Source organism: Amblyomma americanum, chromosome 4 (assembly GCF_052857255.1).
Source record: "Amblyomma americanum isolate KBUSLIRL-KWMA chromosome 4, ASM5285725v1, whole genome shotgun sequence".
Lineage (NCBI taxonomy): Eukaryota > Metazoa > Arthropoda > Arachnida > Ixodida > Ixodidae > Amblyomma > Amblyomma americanum.
In genome coordinates, this window is record NC_135500.1 from 88068944 (window position 1) to 88093605 (window position 24662).

The 24662-nt window shown below is 47.4% G+C and overlaps 2 pseudogenes across 1 annotated transcript in view; one reads left to right on the top strand and one right to left on the bottom strand.

The window, feature by feature from the left end:
- The window catches only part of LOC144129642 (uncharacterized), a 388920-nt pseudogene that overhangs the window by 224761 nt on the left and 139497 nt on the right, over positions 1 to 24662 (bottom strand). The window lies entirely within an intron of this gene.
- Positions 2796 to 2955, top strand: LOC144130729 (U2 spliceosomal RNA; annotated as a pseudogene).

The window sequence follows — 24662 nt, forward strand, 5'->3', positions numbered from 1 at the left end:
CGAGGGGCTTACTAAATAAAAATAGATCACCTAAGCGTGGTTATGCAATTCGAAAGGTTTTGTTATGCTCGCTTGTGCTGTTTAAGCCAGGATAGGCTCATAATGACGAACATACGGTTTGCATTGTTCCGCTTATTTATTTTAAATCGAAAGCTTTACTGGCGGCAGGTTGATCAGTTTCGCTTGTTTCCTAGAGAGCCGTGCTGCGCATGTGCCAGGAGCAGTGATGACACACGGCGCATTTCTCTCTCTCGCTCCCAAGTCACTACTGCGCACGCGCCACTAGTAGCACCGAGCCACAGGTGTTCCGCTGCTGTGCAGCGCCGCGCCTTTCATCAAAATAAAAATAAATAATTGTTTTTTTTTGGTGAAAGGAAACGGCGCAGTATCTGTCTCATATATGGTTGGACACCTGAACCGCGCCGTAAGGAAAGAGATAAAGGAGGGAGTGAAAGAAGATAGGAACCAATAGGCCCGTAGTGGAGGGCTCCGGAATAATTTCGACCACCTGGGGATCTTTAACGTGCACTGACATCGCACAGCACACGGGCGCCTTAGCGTTTTTCCTCCATAAAAACGCAGCCGCCGCGGTCGGGTTCGAACCCGAGAACTCCGGATCAGTAGTCGAGCGCCCTAAGCACTGAGACACCGCGGCGGGTTTCCTGAAAATGCGACTTTCACTTTTAAGTTTTCTCTTTGCTATTTCCATCCCTCCTTTATCCCTTCCTTTAAAGCACGGTTCGGGTGCCCACCGAGATATATGAGACAGTTACTGTGCTATTTACTTTCCTCAAAAACCAAGGAAGTGAGCCGATGACGTTCATAGAGTTCAATGGTGTTGACAACTTTGCAAAGACCGTTCATTTTCGCGAAAGGGAAAGCGCACAATCGGCTTCGTGGGTCAGTGGACAAATCAATCGCGCCTTAGCTTTGTACATCTTGGATTAGTGGGGATAATCCACATTATTTTTTAACACTGTTAGCTCTTACTGCTTGCATTTGTCAAGAACGCGCATGCCTGCAATGAATGTAAGAAATAATAATAATAATTGGTTTTTGGGAAAAGGAAATGGCGCAGAAACTCTCATATATCGTTGGACACCTGAACAGCGCCATAAGGGAAGGGATAAAGGAGGGAGTGAAAGAAGAACAGAACAGAGAGGTGCCGTAGTGGAGGGCTCCGATATAATTTCGACCACCTGGGGATCTTTAACGTGCACTAACATCGCAAAGCACACGGGCGCCTTAGCGTTTTTCCTCCATAAAAACGCAGCCGCCGCGGTCGGGTTCGAACCCGGGAACTCCGGATCAGTAGTCGAGCGCCCTAACCACTGAGACACCGCGGCGGGTTTCCTGAAAATGCGACTTTCACTTTTAAGTTTTCTCTTTTCTATTTCCATCCCTCCTTTATCCCTTCCTTTAAAGCGCGGTTCGGTTGCCCACCGAGATATATGAGACAGTTACCGTGCTATTTCCTTTCCTCAAAAACCAAGGAAGTGAGCCGATGGCGTTCATAGAGTTCAATGGTGTTGACAACTTTGCAAAGACCGTTCATTTTCGCGAAAGGGAAAGCGCACAATCGGCTTCGTGGGTCAGTGGACAAATCAATCGCGCCTTAGCTTTGTACATCTTGGATTAGCGGGGATAATCCACTTTATTTTTTAACACTGTTAGCTCTTACTGCTTTGTCAAGAACGCGTATGCCTGCAATGAATGTAAGAAATAATAATAATAATTGGTTTTTGGGAAAAGGAAATGGCGCAGAAACTCTCATATATCGTTGGACACCTGAACAACGCCATAAGGGAAGGGATAAAGGAGGGAGTGAAAGAAGAACAGAACAGAGAGGTGCCGTAGTGGAGGGCTCCGAAATAATTTCGACCACCTGGGGATCTTTAACGTGCACTAACATCGCAAAGCACACGGGCGCCTTAGCGCTTTGCCTTCATAAAAACGCAGCCGCAGTGGTCGGCTTCGATTCCGGGAGCTCCGGACCAGTAGCTGAGCGCCCTAACCACTAAGCCACCGCGGCGGGTTAAGGTGAGAAATTTTTTTTTAATTGGTTCTTGGGAAAGAAAATGGCGCAGTATCTGTCTCATATATCGTTGGACACCTGAACCGCGCCGTGAGGGAAGGGATAGAGGAGGGAGTGAAAGAACAAAGGAGGTGAGAATAATAATAATAGGTTTTTGGGAAAGGAAATGGCGCAGTATCTGTCTCATATATCGTTGGACACCTGAACCGCGCCGTAAGGGAAGGGATAAGAGAGGGAGTGGAAAAAGAAAGGAAGAAGGAGGTGCCGTAATGGAGGGCTCCGGAATAATTTCGACCACCTGGGATCCGGAGTTCCCGAGTTCGAACCCGACTGCGCCGGCTGCGTTTTTATGGAGGAAAAACGCTAAGGCGTCCGTGTGCTGTGCGATGTCAGTGCACGTTAAAGATCCCCAGGTGGTCGAAATTATTCCGGAGCCCTCCACTACGGCACCTATTCTTCCTTTCTTCTTTCACTCCCTCCTTTATCCCTTCCCTTACGGCGCGATTCAGGTGTCCAAAGATATATGTGACAGATACTGCGCCATTTCCTTTCCCCAAAAACCAATTATTATTATTATTATCTTTAACGTGCACTGACATCGCACAGCACACGGGCGCCATAGGTTTTCGCCTCCATAAAAACGCAGCCGCCGCGGTCGGGTTCGAACCCGGGAACTCCGGATCAGTAGTCGAGCGCCCTAACCACTGGTTCTGGGCGAAATGAGATGGCGCAGTATCTGTCTCACATATCGGCGGACACCGGAACTCCGCGTGAGGCGCGATTGTCCGGACCAGTAGAGTATCTGTTACGGGAACAAGTTGGACTTATTTTTGGAAATGTGGCAGAGCGTTTGAAGGATTCTTCACTCCCGCCACCGGTTGGCCCGGTATTGCACTACCTCCGGGATCGGCCTTGTCTTTAGCGCGTCTTTACTATACTGTCTTTCTACCCCATCTTTCAACTCTCCTTCTATCTGCACGTGGTAGCGATTGTGGCTCGGCTTGAGCCAGTGAGCAGGAATGTGCACTTTCTTTCTTCCTGGCAGCAACAAACAGACCGGAACCCCGCCGCAAGAGAAGGGATAAAAGAGGGAGTGAAAGATAAAAGGAAGAAAGAGGGGTCATATTGGATGGCTCCGGAATAATTTCGACCACTTGGGGATCTTTAACGTGCATTGACGTCGCAAAGCACACATGTGCATTTTGCGTTTCATCTCCATTTAAACGCGGACGCCGTGGTCGGCTTCGAACGCGGGTAATCCGGATCAGCAAAATTGACCAAGATCAATTTCCACGTGACCACGCAGTATCCCATAGCAATAGTGGGCGAGTAGCGCCTGAATTCATATCTGTACCGTAGAAAAAGGGATTCATAAAGAGCGGACACTCGGCAAAATCTGGGCCCGAGAAATACGTCACAGATGAATTTGTGACCCCTCTGCATAGTCACGCCATCAGCTTTGGCGCCCTGGCGAGCGGCGTCGGAGCAGACGAGGTAGAACGAAACCTTGGGACGGTGCACTGCGCGGCTGCGCCTGTCAGCGTGGGGCGCCTTTGTTAGCACGAAGATTCTGCGTTTTTCGTCTGTCTTGGTCTTCGACGCGAAACTCGCGCCGTTTCTGACTGCGGCAAGGTAGTAAGTGCTTTTACTAAATAATAATAAAAAGGAAGGAAAACATTTTTTCTAGCTTCGGCAGCTGCCATCGATACTGAAGCACCTGAGCTAGGGCAGCGGAAATAAAGCACAGCACGCAGAATGGTGGAATGAAATGAGAGAAGTGAGGGGACATTAAAAGAGGATAGGGAAAGAGGTAATATACACAAAACTATTTACAGAAATGTGTGCCGGTCGTGCTCTTGATTAGTTTATGATGGAGCAACGACGGCAAGGTGAGAAACGTTTTTCCCAAGTACTGAGCATTTCTTGCAGCTTACGCTGCTCATGACGGCTGGTGCCTTGAATTGCGCAGTTCCCGAAGAGGCGTCCACGCTTCGTGGCCTGCCGGTTGTTTGGGCGCGGTTCGTGTCACTGTTGCTCTTTCTAATAATAATAATAATAATATTCTTTATTTTCATCGGGATGATGGAGGAGGTTGTGGGTAAAAGCTGCTCGTAAACGGCAGCTTGACAAAGGCCCACAACCTCCCTCTACAGTGCAACAACAGCAAAGCAAAGACACTTACAAATATACATATAGTCTCTTCGCTATTTTGCAAAGCCAAAAATACGGAGGAATGAAATGGAAACAAAGAAAATAGAACAACAATCACTACTTCAAATACAGAACGTACGAAGCAGGATTAACAAAGGAATAAATACAGACTTTAATAGGAATGCAGTTGCAGCGGCAAGGTGAGAAACGTTTAGTTTTTAATTCGAAAGCTTTACTGGCCACGAACTCGCGATTTCGCTATTGCGGTGCTCCGAGGAGGCACAGAGACAGTCCTTGAGCCGTTGCCTAGAAACCGCCGCAGCAGGACACACGCCGCGCGCTCGCCGCGCGCACGCCGCGCCATCTGGCATGACGTCACACAGCGCGCCTCGCCGCGGAGCCGCCCTCACCAGCCCTTACCTTTACCCCCCCTTGCCCGCTTATCAGCTAACCAACGTATTCGGTGGCGGCATCTATGGGAGCCACTGAAACCCCCCGCACACTCACGGCATAAAAGAAAAAAATTGGCAGTGGCTTAGCTCCGCTGCGCCAGGATATACATACCGAGAGGTACGTTTTCCTGGCTGATCTTGTTCTGGTAATGCCAAACGCAATGTGTCATACATTGGATTACTCACTGCTGTCAAGTCCATTTGGTGCCACAGTCTGTCGCACATACTACAAATGGGTCCGAACGGATTGTTCGCAAAGTCTGCTTCAAATTTGCTGGTCGCAGATGCACTTTCGGAAACTCGAATGGTGTGATCAGTCACACGACCGGCCTTCTCCTCTTCGGTCGGTTCCCGTTGACTGACGCCTTCCATAGGCTTCATCTCGGCGGCTATGCGGCATCTTTTACGCTCGGCAGTCTGGTGGCTCCGTTTGGCAAGGCGTTCATCTCTGTTCGGGCGTCTCCGCTGCTCTCTTCGCCTTCTGACGCTCACCCCCTGTTTGTTGAGTAGCCAACTGCCAGGCGACAATCTCAGCATCATAAATGTAAATGTTCTCTTGTCCAAACCGCCGTTTAGCAGCGGCTGGACTCTCCTGTGCATCAATATGAAGCGTTGCGACAAGCGTTGCGATACAGCCGCCGATTACATCTCCCCCTTTACGCAATGCTGCGCATGCGACGACGCGCGGTTCGGGTGATAGAGCGGCCTGCGGCGAGGCGGTGGTGACGAACGCTGCGCAGGTGTGGAGCCCCTCTGGTTGAGATAGTATCGGCGCATGCGGACAATTGCTCATCCGCGTGACGTCACACTCACCTTCGACTGAAATTCAGAGGAGCCTTCCTGGCTGACGCAATCAGCGCAGCGGCTGGGGCAAGCGACAAAGGCGTGAACAACATCATCACGTTCAACACAAAGCAGCAATCGATCTTCATCGCTACGAAGGACAAAAGAAAGAGGAATAAATACGCAGCGACCAGAGAGCTGACGATAGGCAAGGAAAAGGTGAGCGTCAACGCATACGTGGCGGCGCCGGAGAACAGCGGAAAAGGCGTCATATACGACGCCCCTCTATTCTGGACTGAAGACGAAATCAAAAAGAGACTGAAGTACTGCAGCGCGAAGAACCCCCAATTCATAGGAGTGAGAAGACTGGGAAAGGCAACGAAGGCCGTGCTTATCCTCTTCGAAGAGAGCACGGTTCCAAGGCAAGTGTACCTTTCACCCACGCTGACGAGAGGCGTCCTGTACAAGAAAAAGTACGAGGTATGCTATGCGTGTGGCCGAATGGTGCACAGATCCGACGTGTGCCCGAACCCAGACAACAAAAAGTGCCGAGGATGCGGAGAAGAAAACCCGCGGGAAGATCACCAATGCGAAGCCAAGTGCCAGCTCTGCAAAAAAGACCACCCACTCGGCGACAAAAAGTGCAAAGAGCTATACCGAACACCGTACGAAATCAAGAAAAGAATCTGGGAGATGAAAAAGGACACACGAAAAGAGCTGGCGACCCAGCAACAGAAACCCCCGGCGGACGGAGACAAGAAACTCCGCAAGGAGGACTTCCCCAAGCTCGGAGGAAACAGCAAAGGAAACCCGCCGACCCCCAGGAGCCAGGAGACCAGGGGACGTAGGAGATCGAGATCAAGGGACCCAAAGGACCCCTGGGGCAAGAGAAGGAGCAGAAGCATGGATCCAAGCAGAGAACTTAAACAAGTGCGCTTAGTAGAAGTGCCCGCCCAGTAGTAAGTGATTATTTATTTAAAAATAACAAAAGGATGGTAAAAGATGTTAGCTCACTTCGGCATCTGCCATCCCTAATCAGTGGCACCTGAGCTGGGGTAGCGGAAATAAAGGATAGCAGGCAGTTTGAAAAAGTGAAACGAAAGAGGTGAGGGGATAGTAGGAAAGAGATAGGCTAAAGATGATAAGGACAGAGAAATAGAACAGTTAAAGGAAAAAGTAGATGAGCTTCAAGGGTTCATAAATAACCTCATGAAAGCACAAAAAGAAAAAGGCAACATCCCCACCTCCCCGCACACAACTCGCACAACCCATACAGGTAGCTCAACAAACTACCCCCCCCCCCCCCCCCCCAACACTCAAGCGGCAGGAAATGGTAGGAGAGAAAATGGAGGAGACAGAAGACCCCACTTAAACGAAAAGGAGATAATGGAACAGACATATGGGTAGAGCTAAAGAATGAATGTGAAGCAAATAAGAACGCGATAAAAGCGATGCAGACAGAACAAAGAGAATTCATGGCGGAGGTTATGGCTGCACTCAGCCAGATACAAGACAATATAAATCAAAGATTTGAAACCATAACAGCAGAACTGCAGGCGCAGAGAACCGAGCTACAAGCACAAAGAACCGAGCTGATTGCCCTTGGAGAGCGACAGAAAAACTTAGAGGACACTGTTACTCAAATTCAATATGGCCAGAAACGCCCTAAATAAGTCTATCATTTGGCAGTGGAACTGCCGAGGATTCCAACGCAAGCGAGCGTTACTGCAAAACTACATAGACCCATTAGCAGAGAAGCCGCTAGCAATAGCGCTGCAAGAGACCAGGAAATTAGCATCCCATCAGGATATCAGGCGTTTCACAGTAATAAAGGCGAAAAATCGCGGGTAACAACCCTAGTGAAAAGAAACATAGCAACAACTGAACACGATATTCAATCCAGGGACAAAGAAGGAGTCTTAGTGAAGATGCTTACGGGTAGGAAAGAAGAGCCCAGTCTCTTTATACTAAACATCTACTCAAGCCCTAAACAGAAAAAGATCAGGTTCAGCGCCATCTTCCGGAAAGCTCTAAAAGCAGCGGGAAAGAACCCCCTCTTCATCGTAGGAGACTTAAATGCGCTGCATGAGGAGTGGGGATACAACAGGAAAGACGGCAAGGGAAGGCAGCTGTTGGAGGATATACAAGAACTTAGCCTCTCACTACACACCGACCCAGGAAACCCAACTAGAAAAGGAAACAGTGTTACCGCGGACACCACACCCGATCTAACACTCTCCAAAAACACCAGAACAGTAACGTGGGAAAATACAGGACAAGACCTAGGCAGCGACCACTATATAATTGCCACTACGCTAATGCAGGGAGTCAAAGAAAAACGGTTAAAACAGCCAAAAGTCACAGAATGGGACAAATTTAGAAAGCGGAGGGAAGAATCCTCAGCCTCAACCATCACGGACCTAGGAGAGTGGACAGACACACTCAAAAGACATACCGCCGAAGCAACGGTAACTCTAGAAGGCCAAGACGCCCCACTCATAGCAGACAACAAACTACTGCACATGTGGGAGGCAAAAGGTAGTATAGAAGACCGGCTCAAAAGACAGAAATGGAACCGGAATCTAAAAAAAGAATACCCAGATTAAATAGAGAAATCGAAAAATACGCACTACAACTATGCGAACAAAATTGGTGCAGCAAATACGACGACATGGAAAAAGGTATGAGTCTAGCAAAAACATAGAACACTCTAAGACACTTAGTAGACCCAACCCAATCCGGGTCGCAGACTAGTCAAGACGCGACATAAATACGACGGAACAGACGAGAGCTTCATGGAAGAAATCAAGCAAACATACATAGGAAACGTGACTCGCACCAGCCTACTAGAATATATGGGGGACCCCCACATAAGGAGCTAGACGCACCCATAACGGAGGCTGAAATGAGAGCGGAAATAATCAGGCTTAACACGAAATCGGCCCAAGGACCAGATGGAATAACAAACAAAATGCTGCGAAATCTAGACGATGAGTCGATCACAGCTATAACAAAATATGTACAGCAGGTATGGGAGAACGGTGAACTTCCGAAACAATGGAAAGAAGCTAGCAATCATACTAATCCCCCAACCGGGCAAGCCCACTAAGCTTGAGAACCTCAGGCCGATTTCCCTCACATCGTGTGTAGGGAAACTAATGGAACATGTAATCCAAACGCGGCTAACCCGATTCATGGAAGATAATGAACATGGCCGAATGAGATGGTCGGATTCGGGCCGGGCCTAAGCACCCAGGATGTGATGTTGAGACTCGAGCACGACATCATAGACTCGCGATCGAGAGCTATAAAAGCAATCCTAGGTTTATAGACCTCAAGAAAGCTTTTGACAATGTCAAACACGAGGCAATCCTGACAGAACTTCAGGAAATAGGCGTAGGAGGCAGAACCTACAATTATATAAAGAACTTCCTGACAGACAGGACGGCAATGATACCAAGATTTGGAATCGGAAGAAATAGAGCTGGGAAACAGAGGTACAACACAAGGATCGGTACTCTCCCCACTCCTCTTCAATCTGGCAATGAGGGGTCTTCCAGCTAAACTTGGGAGAATAAAAAACCTAAATTTCAGCATGTATGCTGACGACATAAACGGCTGGATAAACAAAGGTAGCGACGCAGAAATAGAGAACAAGCTGCATACAGCTGCAGATACAGTGGTAGAGTATGTAGCAGCTAGGGGGCTTGCCTGCTCACCATAAAAATCAGAACTCTTTATGTACAACCCCAAATCATTAAGGCTGAAAAAAGACAGCGATCTCAACATCATGGTCGGAAACCAAGCAGTACCCAAAGTAGACAAAATAAGAATATTAGGTCTTTTCATTCAAAGTAACGGATACAACGACGAAACCATAAAGGAATTGGAAGGCTACGCAGCACAGATGACTGGGATATTCAGAAGAATAGCCCTCAAGGGAAGAGGGCTAAAGGAAAGGAGCCTAGTTAAGCTGGTACAAGCGTACGTCATCAGCCGACTCAGCTACGCTACACCATATCTAAACATGCGGGCCTCAGAAAGAGATAAATTGGACTCAATAATCAGGAGATGCTACAAACGAGCACTCGGAATACCCATAAGCACCTCCACCGAAAGACTCCTAGCAATGGGAATCCATAATACATGGAAAGAAATAGCCGAAGCAGTAAGGACCGCCCAGCAGGAAAGACTCAGCCAAACATACACAGGCAGTGCCATTCTAAGCATGGTGGGACTGCAGACGGACAGAGGCATGCAAAAGAAACACGATATTCCAAGAAAATTCAGGGAACAGCTGAGGATTCACCCGCATCCCAAGAACATGCATCCCACCTTCAATAAGGAAAGGAGGGAAAAAAGAGCTGAAGCACTAGTCAAACGCTTCAGCGAAGTAAACAGCGAGACAGTGGCATACACAGATGCGGCGAGCGGCAAACTGGGAGCAGCAGTAGCCTCGGTAGTAGATGGCCAAGGTAAAGCAATCTCGGCAACAACAATACGCAGCCGCAATCCAGAGGTAGCGGAAGAAGTAGCAATAGCGCTTGCTTGCGTAGGCACCAAGGCAAGTTACATAATAAGCGACAACAAAACAGCCATCTACAATTACGGAAGGGGCAGAGTAGCACCAGAAGCGGTGCGAATACTAGTTGGAAGAAAAATTGATAGGAAAATTAGCCTCATATGGGCACTAGCTCACACGTCAGTTCCAGGCAACGAGGCGGCGCACCTCTTAGCCCGAGATCTCTACCTCCGGGCAAGAGCAGACCCGCCCGACTGCAACGAGCTTGACGAGAGACTACAGACATACACGGAGATAATAGAAAACTACAGATTACAGCGAAGAACTGTCCCTCCGCCGGACAAAGAGCTCGGAAACAGAGAGGCAACAACTTGGCGCAGATTACAAGCAGGAAACTGCATAAATCCGGTATGGGCATCACACGTCCTGAAAGACGAAGACAGACGATAAATGTAAGGAATGCGGGGAGAGGGGGACCCTCGACCACATAATCTCGCAATGCACACACTCCCCAGGGGTCAATGAAGGAATAAATAGTAGAGAAGCCTGGGAGACCCTTCTGCAAAGCGCGGACCCCGCCAGGCAGAGGAAAGCCATCCATCTGGTTGTAGAGGCCGCGAAAAGCCAGCAACTCTTTGCCTGCATCTAGTCGCGGAGGACCCGGCCCCTGCCGCTAGGCCTGCGCGCCAGGGGTAGGGAGTGGGGAGTAGGGCGTCTCCATTTGTGATGGAAATAAAAGTTTTTGGAATGGAATGGACGGTGGAGCGGGCGTGCGGCCGGGCGACAGCGGCGACGAAGCGCACGGCGTACCCACTGCTCATCTCCGGTTGCCATTGTAACGGCGCATGCGCACCAGCCAGCGTCGCCAGCCTGCGTCGAGGCTGGCAATCGCACCAGAGCATTTCGCGTTGGAGGCAGAGATGCTACTACTACGCCGCGACGGATGCAGTTTTAGTCATGGATAAAGGCGCATCTAGTAAATGCACGGGTTTCATATATAAAGGTTTACGATGCAGAACGCGCCTCGCTTCCGCTACGTAGTACATACTGGCCTAGGACATCAGCAATTTTTCGAATCTACGCTGCATTTCATGTAGTTTCGCTAAGCACGCCGGCCGGCGCAGTAAGCCGATTGTGAAAGTCACGCTTTCCTCATCCCGCTCGCGTCATGGCCCGAGCTGTGCCGCTGGTCGGTGCGCAGTTTGCGGTAGGGCCGCTCATGCTATGTAGCGGTTAGTTGCGCATGGTTGTGCGTTCAGTTTTATGGGACACAAAATGTGTTATCGTCCCCAACGATAGGCAAATTCTTTCGACCGATATTTGTTGACGGTCGGGTAGATTATGCGCTCAACTTCAAAAAAAATATACAAACTTGTAGAAAACAAGCGTGCTCGCGTTGTTAGTAAGGGGGCGTAGTTTTCATGACAGCCGGGAGAAAAAGTAACGCACGAAAAGATCAATAAAAAACTAGAACCGTCGTCTGTTCCAGTAAAAACGCGCATTACACCCACATATCGACAACACAGGAGCGCTTTTCTAAACGACAGCAGGCGAAAGAACTAAACCCTCATGAAAACAAGGAAGGTGCTGGTGTGCCGAAAGTTGTCCTTTACGCTTGAGAAGATATGAAAATTGCACCCGCGCATTTGTTCCAAGTGCTCCTACACACTTTGAGAGAATAGTTATTAGCAGGTGTTGTGGCCGTCATGGAGCCAAACATTTGTTGAACAAAACGTACAGTTGGCCGTGGAATAGGATTTGTGTTTTTTTTTTGGGGGGGGGGGGGGGAAATAACGTCGGGGAAAGGACGAATGCTTCTAAATCATTGGAGATATCTTGTAGTATTGCGTATGGTAAACAAAATGTTCCTGATGCGAGGTTCGTAAAAGCATGTTTTCTTTGTTCGTAATGTCGCCACTTTCACGCGTTTCGCCTCTTCGCTCATTTTTTAAAGCGAAAGTTTTACTGGCGGTACTCCGAGGAGGCGCATGACGTCACAACGCGCGCCTCGCCGTAGATATTTCTCTCTCCCTCACTCCCTTGTCACTATCCGCATGCGCCACTATTAGCACCCAGGTGCTCCGCCAGTACGCAGCACCGCGCCTTTCCTCAAAATCCAGCTTAATAATAATAATAATCATTGGTTTTTGGGGAAAGGAAATGGCGCAGTATCTGTCTCATATATCGTTGGACACCTGAACCGCGCCGTAAGGGATGGGATAAAGGAGGGAGTGAAAGAAGAAAGGAAGAAAGGGGTGCCGTAGTGGATGGCTCCTGAATAATGTCGACCACCTGGGGATCTTTAACGTGCACTAACATCGCACAGCACACGGGCGCCTTAGCGTTTTTCCTCCATAAAAACGCAGCCGCCGCGGTCGGGTTCGAACCCGGGAACTCCGCATCAGTAGTCGAGCGCCCTAACCACTGAGCCACCGCGGCGGGTCCCAGCTTTCAATTTTCAGTTTTCTCGTTCTTCTTTCTCTGCTTCATTTATCCCTTCCTTCATGGCGCGGTTCGGGTGTCCACAAAGGTATGTGAGACTGTTACTGTGCAAATTCCTTTCCTCAAAACTAAACAAACCAAGTGAGTCGACGGCGTTCATACAGTTCATTGGCGTTGACAACTTTGCAAAGCTCGTTCATTTTCACGAAAGGAAAGGCGCACAACCCGTTCCGTTGGTCAGTGGAAATAATAATAATAATAAAAATAATAATGTTGATTAGCTCAGCTAATCCAGGATGTACAAAGCGAAAGATGTCGGCGTTCTCTGTGTTCATTGGCGTTGGCGTTGCGAATGTTCGAGACGGAGATGGCTTTGAGGAAAGCAAGGGCGCAAAACTGGCTCCCAGGATATGTGGACGCCTCAATCCTACTATGATACATGTGGCGGTGGTGAGAGAGAATGTGGCCTGAATGCATTAGCGCTGACGGCGTTGTGGCTGACATGCGGCCCTGCAGCAGTAGCTAGGCCGCAGCTTTCATTTGGTGATGAATCTCGCCATCAACCACTAACTGCATGCCGCCTCCCAGGGTGGCAGGTAGGGCGCGCTGCCTATCCAGTGTGCGGAAACCAATCAAAGCAGGCTTTTGCAGTTGGACACCAACGCCACCTACATGAAAGCGAGGTTGACTGGCGGTGGCTCAGTGATTTCGGCGCTCGGCTACTGATCCGGAGATCCAGGTTTTGAATCCGACCTCGGCGGCTGCGTTTTTATGGTGGCAAAACGCTTAGTCCCCCGTTTGCTGAGCGATGTCAGTGCACGTTAAAGATCCCCAGGTGGTCGAAATTATTCCGGAGCCCTCCACTACGCCACCTCTTTATTCCTTTATTCTTTCACTCCTACCTTTATCCCTTCCTTTACGGCGCAGTTCAGGTGTTCAACGATATATGAGACGCGTCCTGCAAGGAGAATCGATCTCCTCAATGCTCTTCATCACATGCTTACCGGAGGTATTAGATACTGCGCCATTTCCTTTCCCTAAAACCAATCATTTTTATTTCCACTGACCCACAGAGCGGGTTGTGCGGTGTTGGTTGTGCGCCTTTCCTTTCGTGAAAATGAACGGCCTTTGGAATGTTATCAACGCCAATGAACTGTATAGACGCAATCGGCTCACTGGTTTGTTTAATTTTTGAGGAAAGGAAATGGTACAGTAACCGTCTCACATATCTGGGTGGACACCCGAGCCACGCCATAAAGGAAGGGATAAAGGATGGAGGGAAAGAAGAAATAATAATAATAATTGGTGTTTTGGGGGAAAGGAAATGGCGCAGTATGTCTCATATATAATTGGACACCTGAACCGCGCCGTAAGGATAGGGTAAAGGAGGGAGTGAAAGAAGAAAGGAAGAGAGAGGTGCCGTAGTGGAGGGCTCAGGGATCATTTCGACCACCTGGGGATCGTTAACGTGCACTGACATCGCACAGCACACGGGCGCCTCAGCGTTTTTCCTCCATAAAAACGCAGCCGCCGCGGTCGGGTTCGAACCCGGGAACTCCGGATAAGTAGTCGAGCGCCCTAACCACTGAGCCACCGTGGCGGGGAAAAAGAAGAAAGAAAAAAAAGAGAAAACCTAAATTTGAAAGCTAGATTTTGTGGAAAGGCGCGGCTCTGCTCAGCGGCGGAACACCTGTGCCTCGGTGCTACTAGTGGTACATGCGGATAGTGACTACGGAGCAAGAGAGAGAGAGAGAAATATCCTCGGCGAGGTGCGCGTTGTGACGTCATGTGCCTCCTCTGAGTACCGCCATAGTGAAATCGCAAGTTCGCGACCAGTAAAGCTCTCGCTTTAATAATTGGTTACGGAGAAAAGGAATTGGCGCAGTATCTGTCTGATATATCGTTGAATTCCTGAACCGCGTCATAAGGGAAGAGATAAAAGTGGGAGTGAAAGAAGAATGGAAGAAAAAGGTGCTGTGGTGGAGGGCTCCAGAATATTTTCAACCCCCTTTAACGTGCGCTGACCTCGCAAAGCACACGGGCGCCTTAGGTTTTCGCCTCCATAAAAACGCAGCCGCCGCGGTCGGGTTCGAACCCGGGAACTCCGGATCAGTAGTCGAGCGCCCTAACCACTGGTTCTGGGCGAAATGAGATGGCGCAGTATCTGTCTCACATATCGGCGGACACCGGAACTCCGCGTGAGGCGCGATTGTCCGGACCAGTAGAGTATCTGTGGCGGGAACAAGTTGGACTTATTTTTGGAAATGTGGCTGAACCTGAACCGCGCCGTAAGGGAAGGGTAAAGGAGGGAGTGAAAGAAGAAAGGAAGAGAGAGGTGCCGTAGTGGAGGGCTCCGGAATAATTTCGACCACCTGGGGATCTTTAACGTGCACTGACATCGCACAGCACACGGGCGCCTTAGCGTTTTTCCTCCATAAAAACGCAGCCGCCAGACGGGATGATTTCATTTCAGAACAGTAGTGGTTCATCCGTCGATAAATTTCTAGAATTGCTTTCAACTTATCTGAAGTCTACAGTCCCAGTTTACGAAGGTACCATCGTCACTCAAAAAAAAAAACGGAATATGCATTAACCCCGGCGTTGCTGTTTTTTTGTGGGACATTTTTCTAGCGGAGCGGGGCCGACAGTTGAAACGCAGAAGTGAAGGGTATAGTTTTGCCGGCATTTTAAGATAAGTTGATGATTTTCTCGTTTTTATCATCTCACAAGAGATGTCCGATCAGGCAAATATGTTCAATATCTTGTCGGCGCTTTCAGAATGCTTTCATCAACTAATCTTTACGCACGAAGTTGCTGTGAAAAATTCACCAGATATCTTGACCTAGGTATTTATTTTTCCGCTGACCATGTCTGTCGGGCTTATGAACCGCGAGGAAGCACACCTGTACTTCCTTTTGGTTCAGCCCACTCAAAACTAGTTAAACGAGCAATTGTAAAGTATTGCTTTTGCAGTGCTCTCCCGAAATCGAGTAAGCATTGACTGGATTCTGCGTTTTCGAGCCAGATGACCTGGTTGAGCGGCTTTGGCTACCCATGTACACTCTTGTTCTCGGTGACTGAGGACGTGCTCAAATAAAGCAGGAAAGTGGTTCTAAGCAACGGCGGGGCTGACACAGGTTGGAGAAAAAATGTGACGGTATTACGTTACATGCACACGTTCGCCCACCAGCTCAAGAAAATAGGAAGAGGAGCAGGTGTACATGTGGTGTTTTCCGCACCAGAGAAGCTATCAAAACTCTTCAAGAAGGTGAATTACACTGCCACTGTGAGCAATTCCTGCACTGTTAGGCACAGGCAGCCAATCGTAGAGCGCGCGAAACGCGTAGTTTGCTCGATACCTTTGCCCTGTTGCCGAGCATACATTGGCGAAACAGGATTCGTCTTAAAGAGGCTCATGGAACATAGCAACAGCGTCATCGGGGCTTCTCGTCATCTCGGCATACACTGCTGTGATTGCCAATAATGTAAATAACGTGTTTCCTTATTGGGAAGAACCACAATCCTTCATCAGTATGTCAGGAAAACAGCCAAAGAGATTCCTGAGGCTGGTGAGACCGCGGAGAAACGAGATTGCTGTGTCAGCACTCCATCGGTGTTGTTTATAAGGAGCGTCGTGCCTTGGGAATTTCGAAATAGAGTATTATGTTTTTTTTGTTTTTGTTTGCGTTCTGCCTTTTAGGTTTTAGCTTTATGTTTCCTTTCTTGTACCGATGATAATGAGTTCCATTGCGGTTCGGCGCTGCTACCAGTATTAGCATGACTTTTCCTTTTCGTTGCTACGCATGGCCGCTGTACTCTATATATGTATTCGCTGCGCGCTGCAATAAACGTTGTTGAAGTCGGCGCTTTTTGGTGTCTCCCCTCTTAACTGTCTTCGTCTTTGCGCTGTGTGAATGAAGGCTTTTTTCTGCTTTTCAAAAAATATGGTACGAAAGCACGGTGAGTGATCGAGATCTCGTGGCCCACCCATATTTGTTGGGTGGCCCGGACATTCTTCAGTGTCCCAGGTCGATTCCGAACGTGGGTCAATTCAATTTTCAAATATTCTGGGGTAGGTTAGCAAATTTTTGGAGGCAGAAGAATTTCTTTTTAAGGCTAATCCAAGGCTGTTTTCCACCCGAGCACACTCAGAATCGCCGGCCGTCAAATTCGGTCAAAGTCGTTCAATGACAAATTTCTGGTTTCCTCACATTTGGAACATGCCTCAGGCGCCAAACCATGTGTTGCAATCTTTATTCTGCAGGTTCATCTCCAAATTGGGCTTTGCTTTGGTACGTCACACGTCCTCATATAGGTCAAGATCATTTCTAGGCCGAATATTGGATAGTCCAAATAAGGGTTTGGACAACCAGGCTTCTAAGGAACTGTACCGAACCGGTTTATGACTTGATCTGCCTCACGTGTATTGAAGCCCGGCTACATATTTGTTTCTTTCAGGCAAAGCTATAGCGCTAGCCTTAAGATTTATCCACCGAAAGCTCCTTCCGTTATTCAAAGCAAAAATAGCACCAACTCAATGCGAGAACAAAATTGTGGGTTGTCTCGTTTCAGAGAGGACATTTAATTCGCGCTTCTGTATTGTGCTTTCGGCAGTTCTAAATCATTGTACGCTAGATGGATGTAAACTTTTGAGTTTATTAGGGTTTCCAATTTTGCATGTTTGCGACTCGTTTTAATCGAATTGCTTGCACTGTTCTAATAAGATAGGACCGAGTGCGAGTAGATTTGTTTTCTTTGGGCATTGTACCGTAAATAAGTGAAGCATAGAGCAATGACCTAAGGAGGTTCTCCATATTTTACTTTCGTAGGCATTCGTTGTCAGACAGCAATTACCGAAGAACACCCCTCACGATGGCTCAGGCGGTGACGCTCGGCTGCTGACCCCAAGGTCGTGGGGGCCCCATTTACATTGCAGGGAAATGCAGAAACCTGCGTTTGCTGAGCGCTGTCAGCCCACGTTGAAGCACACCGGCTGGTCTAGGTTAATCTGGAGCCTTCCACTTCGACATGTCCCTTCGACACGTTAAACCGCAGATATTGCTATCATTATTAAAAATTACAGGTGTATAAATTGGTGCAGTCTGTTTTCCAGAAAATCCGGAGTCGGCGTCGGCGTTGTGAGAGAAAAATCAAGAGAATGACTGGCAAGTGGAGCCCAGAGAGCAACATGGGAGGATGTTGGGCCGCCTAGGTCACGTAACCTTGCAGTGTCGTCACAACCTGCCTACAGGATGATGAGTGGACTGGCCAACGTGGCAGGTGGCAGTTAAAATAATGATTTATCGCCCGGGAACTGCAACCTGGGTCGCACAAGGCCCATCGCTGGGACCACCTGCCATTGGAGAGCACTTCTTTATCCATTCACTGCTTCACCGCTGCGCTAAGAGGCGCATGAGGACTCCCAGGGGCCTATCAATTCAAAGTAGAGAATTATCTTATATATGCATATATAGGCGAATTAACCCCAAAACGCTATCGCGTCATACTCTTAAGGAGTAGTTTCATGGTTCCCTCAAGAATGTTTGATTCCGAATCCTAAAATTCTTTTTTGCATGCGACGAAAATAAGGCGGGCTTCTGAGAGTGATAGAGACGCTTAAGGGAAAAAATAAGTAGGGATTACACAAAGGAGTAATGCGGAAATGCATGCCCTTGCTGCCATGCGATAATGAATATGCTCAGAAAGATTCTACTGCAATGAAACGAAACTGCGATAAAATGATTTTGATTTATGCAGATGCGCTCAAATTGTTCTGCTTGTAAAAGACAGATGTCAATATCTAGTGGGTAGCTTCGCTAAGCTGTTCTTGGACTGCTGGATCTTGAATTCTCAGTCTGGCGGTATATCTGCCTGGCGCTGTTGCACTTCTGGTTTTTGGTATCTGAGATGAGAGGCACTTTTCAAAGATCTGTCCTTTCGCCATTCATCTTTAATCTGGCTATGCTGTTCATACCGACTTCCCTTCGTTCCATCACTTCCCTCAATATCTTTCTTTACTCCGATGACATTACTCTCTGCGTATCCGGATGCTATGATGGTCACATCAGTGATGCCCTCAAAAGAGCTACAAACATGATAGTGGAGCTTGCGGCTGCCATGAAACTAAGCTGTTCCGCTTCCAAATCTGAACTACTGCTACTTCCCTCACACCGCCGTTATTGACACTCTCCCTATATCATTGTTAATGTTAATGATCACGCCATCCAAAAGGTCTTTCGAATTCTTGTATTAGGCCTTTTCATTACAGCCAACAGACTGAACATTCATACACCTCGAGACCATCGTACGGATGTCGATCACACCCTCCGCCTCATAGGGCGCATGTCAAGCAGGCACGGAGGTCCCCGTGATTCGGAACTTCTTCGTCTGGTCCAGGCCTTTGTCCTTAGCAGACTTACGCATTCTCTACCGTACCTTCACCTTTCCGGTGCGGAATGCGACACCGTGAACGTTCTTTTTTCGGGGCGTCCGTAATTACACTCTTGGTTTTACCTCTAATGCATCCGCTGAACTCCTTTTTCAAACCGGAATCCTCAACCCCCTCCCTGACATTGTAGCGGCTCATCTCACATCACAATATGCCCGTCTTGCCCATACCACAACTGGTCGGCATATACATCAGTCCCTACGTATCGACTTTACATTGACTACTCAGTCCAAGCACACTATCTCCTAATATATTCATTAGTACCTATGCATCCGTTTTATACAATAATATTCACCCTGATCACCACCAACAGCGACGTCAAACATGGGGGAAGCCCTTCAATAGCGCCTTTCAAGTGCCCAGGGCGTGCTCTATGTGGATGCGGCTAAATATTCCTCCGGCCTGTCCTAAGACTTTCCGCCGTTGATTACCGGCCGCCCCAATACATCTACCGCCGTACATAAATCCGCTTCGGAAGAGGCAGCCCTCGCTCTTGCTCTGACCACTCCCGATATCATCATCACTGTCAGTGATTCTAAATCAGTGATCCACAACATTGACGTGGGCCGGATATCCCGTCCATCTCTGTCCCTCATCTTAAATCATCCTCCAACCCTATCACCCTTCTTTGGAACTACGCACAAACAGGCCTACCTGGTAACTAGGTGTCTCACGCCTGCGCCCGAGGTATCACTCTTCGGGCGCCGGCTATGCGGTCTGCCTCCAGCCACGTGGGCCCGCTTTCTGCGCGATACCGCCTCCTCTCATTTCATGACGTACGTCACCATTACCTCCTAGATCGCCTTGTATACCGCCCCTCTCCACATGAAATCCTCTCGGTATCGCGATATTCTGTGGCATCAGCCTCAAACTCGAACTTTTCCTACTCCTGCCACCCGCGACCTCCTCAACCCTGCTGCCTACCCTTGTCAGCTTGTAACTTCTGCGTGGCCAGAGCCAACCTCGACCACATCATGTGGGGCTGTGTTGGTCACCCTCCAACAAAATCTCTGAATATTAATTAAAGGGAGCAGTGGCAGGCTGCCCAACGCAGCCCAGCGCCTCATCTCAAGGACAAGATCCTATATAGGGCTTGGAGGGTAGCAGAGGCATTCCCATCGTAGGAATTCTCTCTCCTCCAGCTGCCATCCTTCCTTTTGAGATAAATAACGTTGACAATCAGTCTTCTTTTGTTGTTTTTCAGCTTGGTCCAAACCCTTGAATAGCCACTTATGTGTGCTTCATATGCGAGCGATCTCGTTCGTTGTCTGCGTTATGACACATACATTTTCATTATAACAAAATGACAGATATCAGGTATGAAGGGCGATATAGCACTAGCGTTATGAACCGAAATATTTATTTATTTATATTTTTATTTATTTATTTATTTATTTATTTACAGTATACTGCAGACAATAAATGGGCCTGGCAGGAGGGGTAAAAGGCATAAAAGAAATACAGCAAATAACATCGCAGAACAAATATAAATTATCGCACAGAACAGAAAGAAGCACTCAGCAACTGTCAGCAAGCAGACTTGTCAAAGGCATTGAAGTTGTTAAGTAGATCAGTCGGGAGTTCATTCCCTTGTGTTATTGTGCGTGGAAATAAAGAGTATTTAAAAACATCGACCCAAGCGTTGTACACTGTTAGTGATTCCTGGTGATGATTTCTTGTTAGTCGCGTTGTGTGGGTTTAATAAATAGATCACGGGTCATGGAAAGTTTGTTATTTTTGAGTAAGAAAAGCAGCTTCACCCTTTGAATTTTTCTTCGTGTTTGCAGTGTCTGTATGTTGTGTTGCGCCATACAGGGCGGTTGGTGAGTGAGTAGAACAGTATTTGTTACAAATGAATCTAACAGATTTTCGCTTGATCATTTCCAACATGACGATGTTATGTTTTGTGTAAGGGTCCCAGATGGTGCATGCGTACTGTAGTTTAGGTCTGACGATCGACGTGTAGGCTAGAAGCTTTGATGATGTACATATGTTTGATATGTGTTTATTCCAGCTAAGATTACTTGTTAAAGCAACACATAGGTATTTGTCTTCGTTCTCTTCCTCAAGCTAGGGAGATGGAAGGTTATACGCAAATGATAGGTTATTTCTTTTATTGGTTACTTTCATGAAGACTGTTTTCTCACTGTTAAGCTTCATATCCCATCGACTTCTCCAGGAATCAATGTTTTGAAGGTTAGAATTTTTAATTGGTTTTGGGGGGGAAAGGAAATGGCGCAGTATCTGTCTCATATATCGTTGGACACCAGAACCGCGCCGTATGGGAAGGGATAATGGAGGGAGTGAACGAAGAAAGGAAGAAAGAGGTGCCGTAGTGGAGGGCTCCGGAATAATTTCGACCACCTGGGGATCTTTAACGTGCACTGACATCGCACAGCACACGGGCGCCTTAGCGTTTTTCCTCCATAAAAACGCAGCCGCCGCGGTCGGGTTCGAACCCGGGAACTCCGGATCAGTAGTCGAGCGCCCTAACCAATGAGCCACCGCGGCGGGGCAGGTTAGAATTAAGAATGACCGGATTTTCACACATGATTTCATTAAACAAAACAATCATCGGCAAAGAGCCTAATTTGTACAGGTACGCTAATTAAATCGACAATGTCATTTATATATATCAAAAAGAGCAATGGACCCAGCACACTTCCCTGCGGTACATCAGAGGTGACTGGGAGGTAGCTGGAACAATGATTATCAATGCTGACAATTGGTGCGTGGTTAGAAAGGTAAGCAGACTCCCAGTTCATTATGAAAGAAGGAAGCCCTGTAAACGCAAGCTTACATATTAGTTTTTCATGTGGAACAAGGTGAAACGCTGTCTTAAAACCTAGGAACTTAACATCAATTTGCGCTGGCCTGTTTAAAGTATCAGGAAAACTATGAATTACAGATGTTAGTTGAGTGACGGTTGAAAGTCCTTTTCTAAATCCATGTTGAAAGGGAGAGAGAATATCTATGTCGTTTAGAAGGGCAGTTATATAAGCGGCTACAATACGCTCAATAAGTTTAATAGAACCAAATCTCAGTGATATGGGACGAAAATTTGTAACAAATAATGCGGCACCTCTTTTAGGTATTGGCACAATCCACGCAATTTTTGCAATCCGAAGGAACACTGCTAGTTGATAGGCTTGCAGAAAATTTTATAGCCAGTAAATTCGATACCATTTTACTTAAACGGTGCTAGAACAAATTTGAAATCTCGTCAAGACCAGGAGACTGTTTTGTTTTCGAGATTTAACAACATTGAGAACCGGCCAGCAGGAGATACAATGAATACTTCGGGAGAACATGATACAACAGGGTGCCGTAGTGGGGAGTTTGTATTCGAAAATACACTGTATAAATACGCATTCAAAAGTTCGGCAGTGGTTGCTTCATCGGTAACAAGAACGCCATTGTGCAGAACTTGGTCGACAGGTTTGTTGTTCTTAGACAAATGTTTCCAAAACTTCTGCGGAGCATTTCGAAAAAAACTCGGCAGCGTGTGCTCTTTCGAAAGACGAAAATATACCTCAAAAATAACAACAAAACCATAAATTCGTGTCCAGCAAGCTAATTTTGCCGTTTTGAACAAAGATGTATGCCTTACGTAACTTTTACCCCTCCTCTAAGTATTGTAGGCTTCTGCAACATCTCTTGTAGTTTTCCTCTACTCCATGGTTGTCTGTTATCAAAATCAACTGTTTGTTGGATTCGCAAGCTCTGTATTATTGCAGGATTGTGCAAGCCAGCGGTGCAAATCTGCCACAAATATATTTTCTCTAGACTGCTAATCTGCGTTGATGTATTCTGATACACGATGTGAGACCGCCAGCGCAATCGCTTCCTCCTCTATCTCTGCACTTTCTACTGGCATGACAAATAATGAAATGACTACCTGTCCCTGGTGGGTTCCCAATATCTCTTAAATTCCGTTTAATGTGACCCGCGGGATCAACAAAGACGTCATCTACGTTAAGACGGATCTACGGAGTTATTGTATCTCCTATGCATTTCCTTGGCTCTGGCAGTCGCTTCCTTAGTGATGCTCGAAATGCATGTCTCTATAGAGAGGAGCAATCCGAACCAACGATCTCTGCTCTTTTGGAATAGTTTGTCTCTGTTCCGGTGTGGTAGAGTTGTTCGATTCACGAGTCATCTAACACCCTATGGCTTGTTGTAGTCCCCTTATCTACCGTCATTACTCGTTAAACGTGCTTTTATGAGTTTGGTTAACGTAATATGCACCCCCAATGTATGAGCCGTTCAGTAGACCTTTTATAAGATAGTCCCATTACATCATTATGTCTCTGATGCGTTGGAAGGTGGATCGAAACGCATGGCAGTCGCCGTTCTTGTGCTAGAAAGCATAAAGAACCATTAGTGCTTTCCCAAAGGGATGTTATCTGTTGCAGTCCTTTGTCTTCCGGCGCCAGTTATGTAGGTCAAACTGGTCGCTGCCCGAATGTTAGATTGCAGGACCGATTATGAAACTTGGGAAACATCAGCGCGCCTTGTGTGCCTGTAGATTATTCCAAAACTTGCGAACCTTAAAAAAAAGCAGATTTGGTGAAGAGCTTGTTTACTGGTGACGAACAAAGGCAGGGTCAGCAGAGAGATCTTAGTTGCATTTTTTATCGCTCAAACACGCTAAGGTTCTCTTAGCGCACCTTGAATAGTGATATAGACGACTGAGATGGCCGTGGTTGAGACACAGCTCAAGCAATTGTTATTAGAAAAAAGTGACATGGATGCTCAGTGATGGCCCCCATTTTGCATAGTATGTAAGTTTTTTCAAATAAAATTTTAGTTGGTAGCTGCGTCCCTTCTAATCCTTCTCTTGTTTCACCCCTGTCACATCTCAATGCATTCAAAAAGAGCTATTTTTACCGCACTTTCTCAGTCGAAAGTGTGGAGTCACATGCTCTATTTTACTCATTATAAAATAGTGCAACTAGGCTTTAAATGAGAATATTTTTTCCATTATTCCTCTTTTCGTAATTATGCAGTTCTGCGAGAGATGGTAGAATTATTTTTTTCGCATGTGTGCGAACATTAACCGTCCTGCATTCCCTCCCTTAGTACTGATTTGTAATCCTAGAATTCGCTCCGACTCCACCTTGGAACAAGAGCACCCTGTACATTGATTTATACTGGTGTAATGTCCCCTCTCTTTTTATTATAATAAGTTCTGATTTTTCTGGAGAGAAACGTAAGATGCACTCCTCCGCATAATTTTGAGTAATGGTGGCTGCTTCTTGAGTACCTCGTAAATTCTTCCTAAATTACCCCTGCTTGTCTGAATTGTGATATCGGCTGCTCACGTTAAATACCAGAGGGTAAGGAACTGCTCCTTGTGGCGTGCCCCTCGTGCCCAGTGATTTGGCTGGAACTAATATCAGCAATTCCACTGTGGGCTTGTCTGTGTTGTAAAAAGTCACTGATGTAAGTAAATGTGCTTTAATAATAATAATAATTGGTTTTGGGGGAAAGGAAATGGCGCAGTATCTGTCTCATATATCTTTGGACACCTGAACCGCGCCGTAAGGGAAGGGATAAAGGAGGGAGTGAAATAAGAAAGGAAGAATAGGTGCCCTAGTGGAGGGCTCCGGAATAATTTCGACCACCTGGGGATCTTTAACGTGCACTGACATCGCACAGCACACGGGCGCCTTAGCGTTTTTTCTCCATAAAAACGCAGCCGCCGCGGTCGGGTTCGAACCCGGGAACTACGGATCAGTAGTCGAGCGCCCTAACCACTGAGCCACCGCGGCGGGGAAATGTGCTTTCTTCACACTGAGTTTTGCGCAGGTTTTCAATTTTTTAATC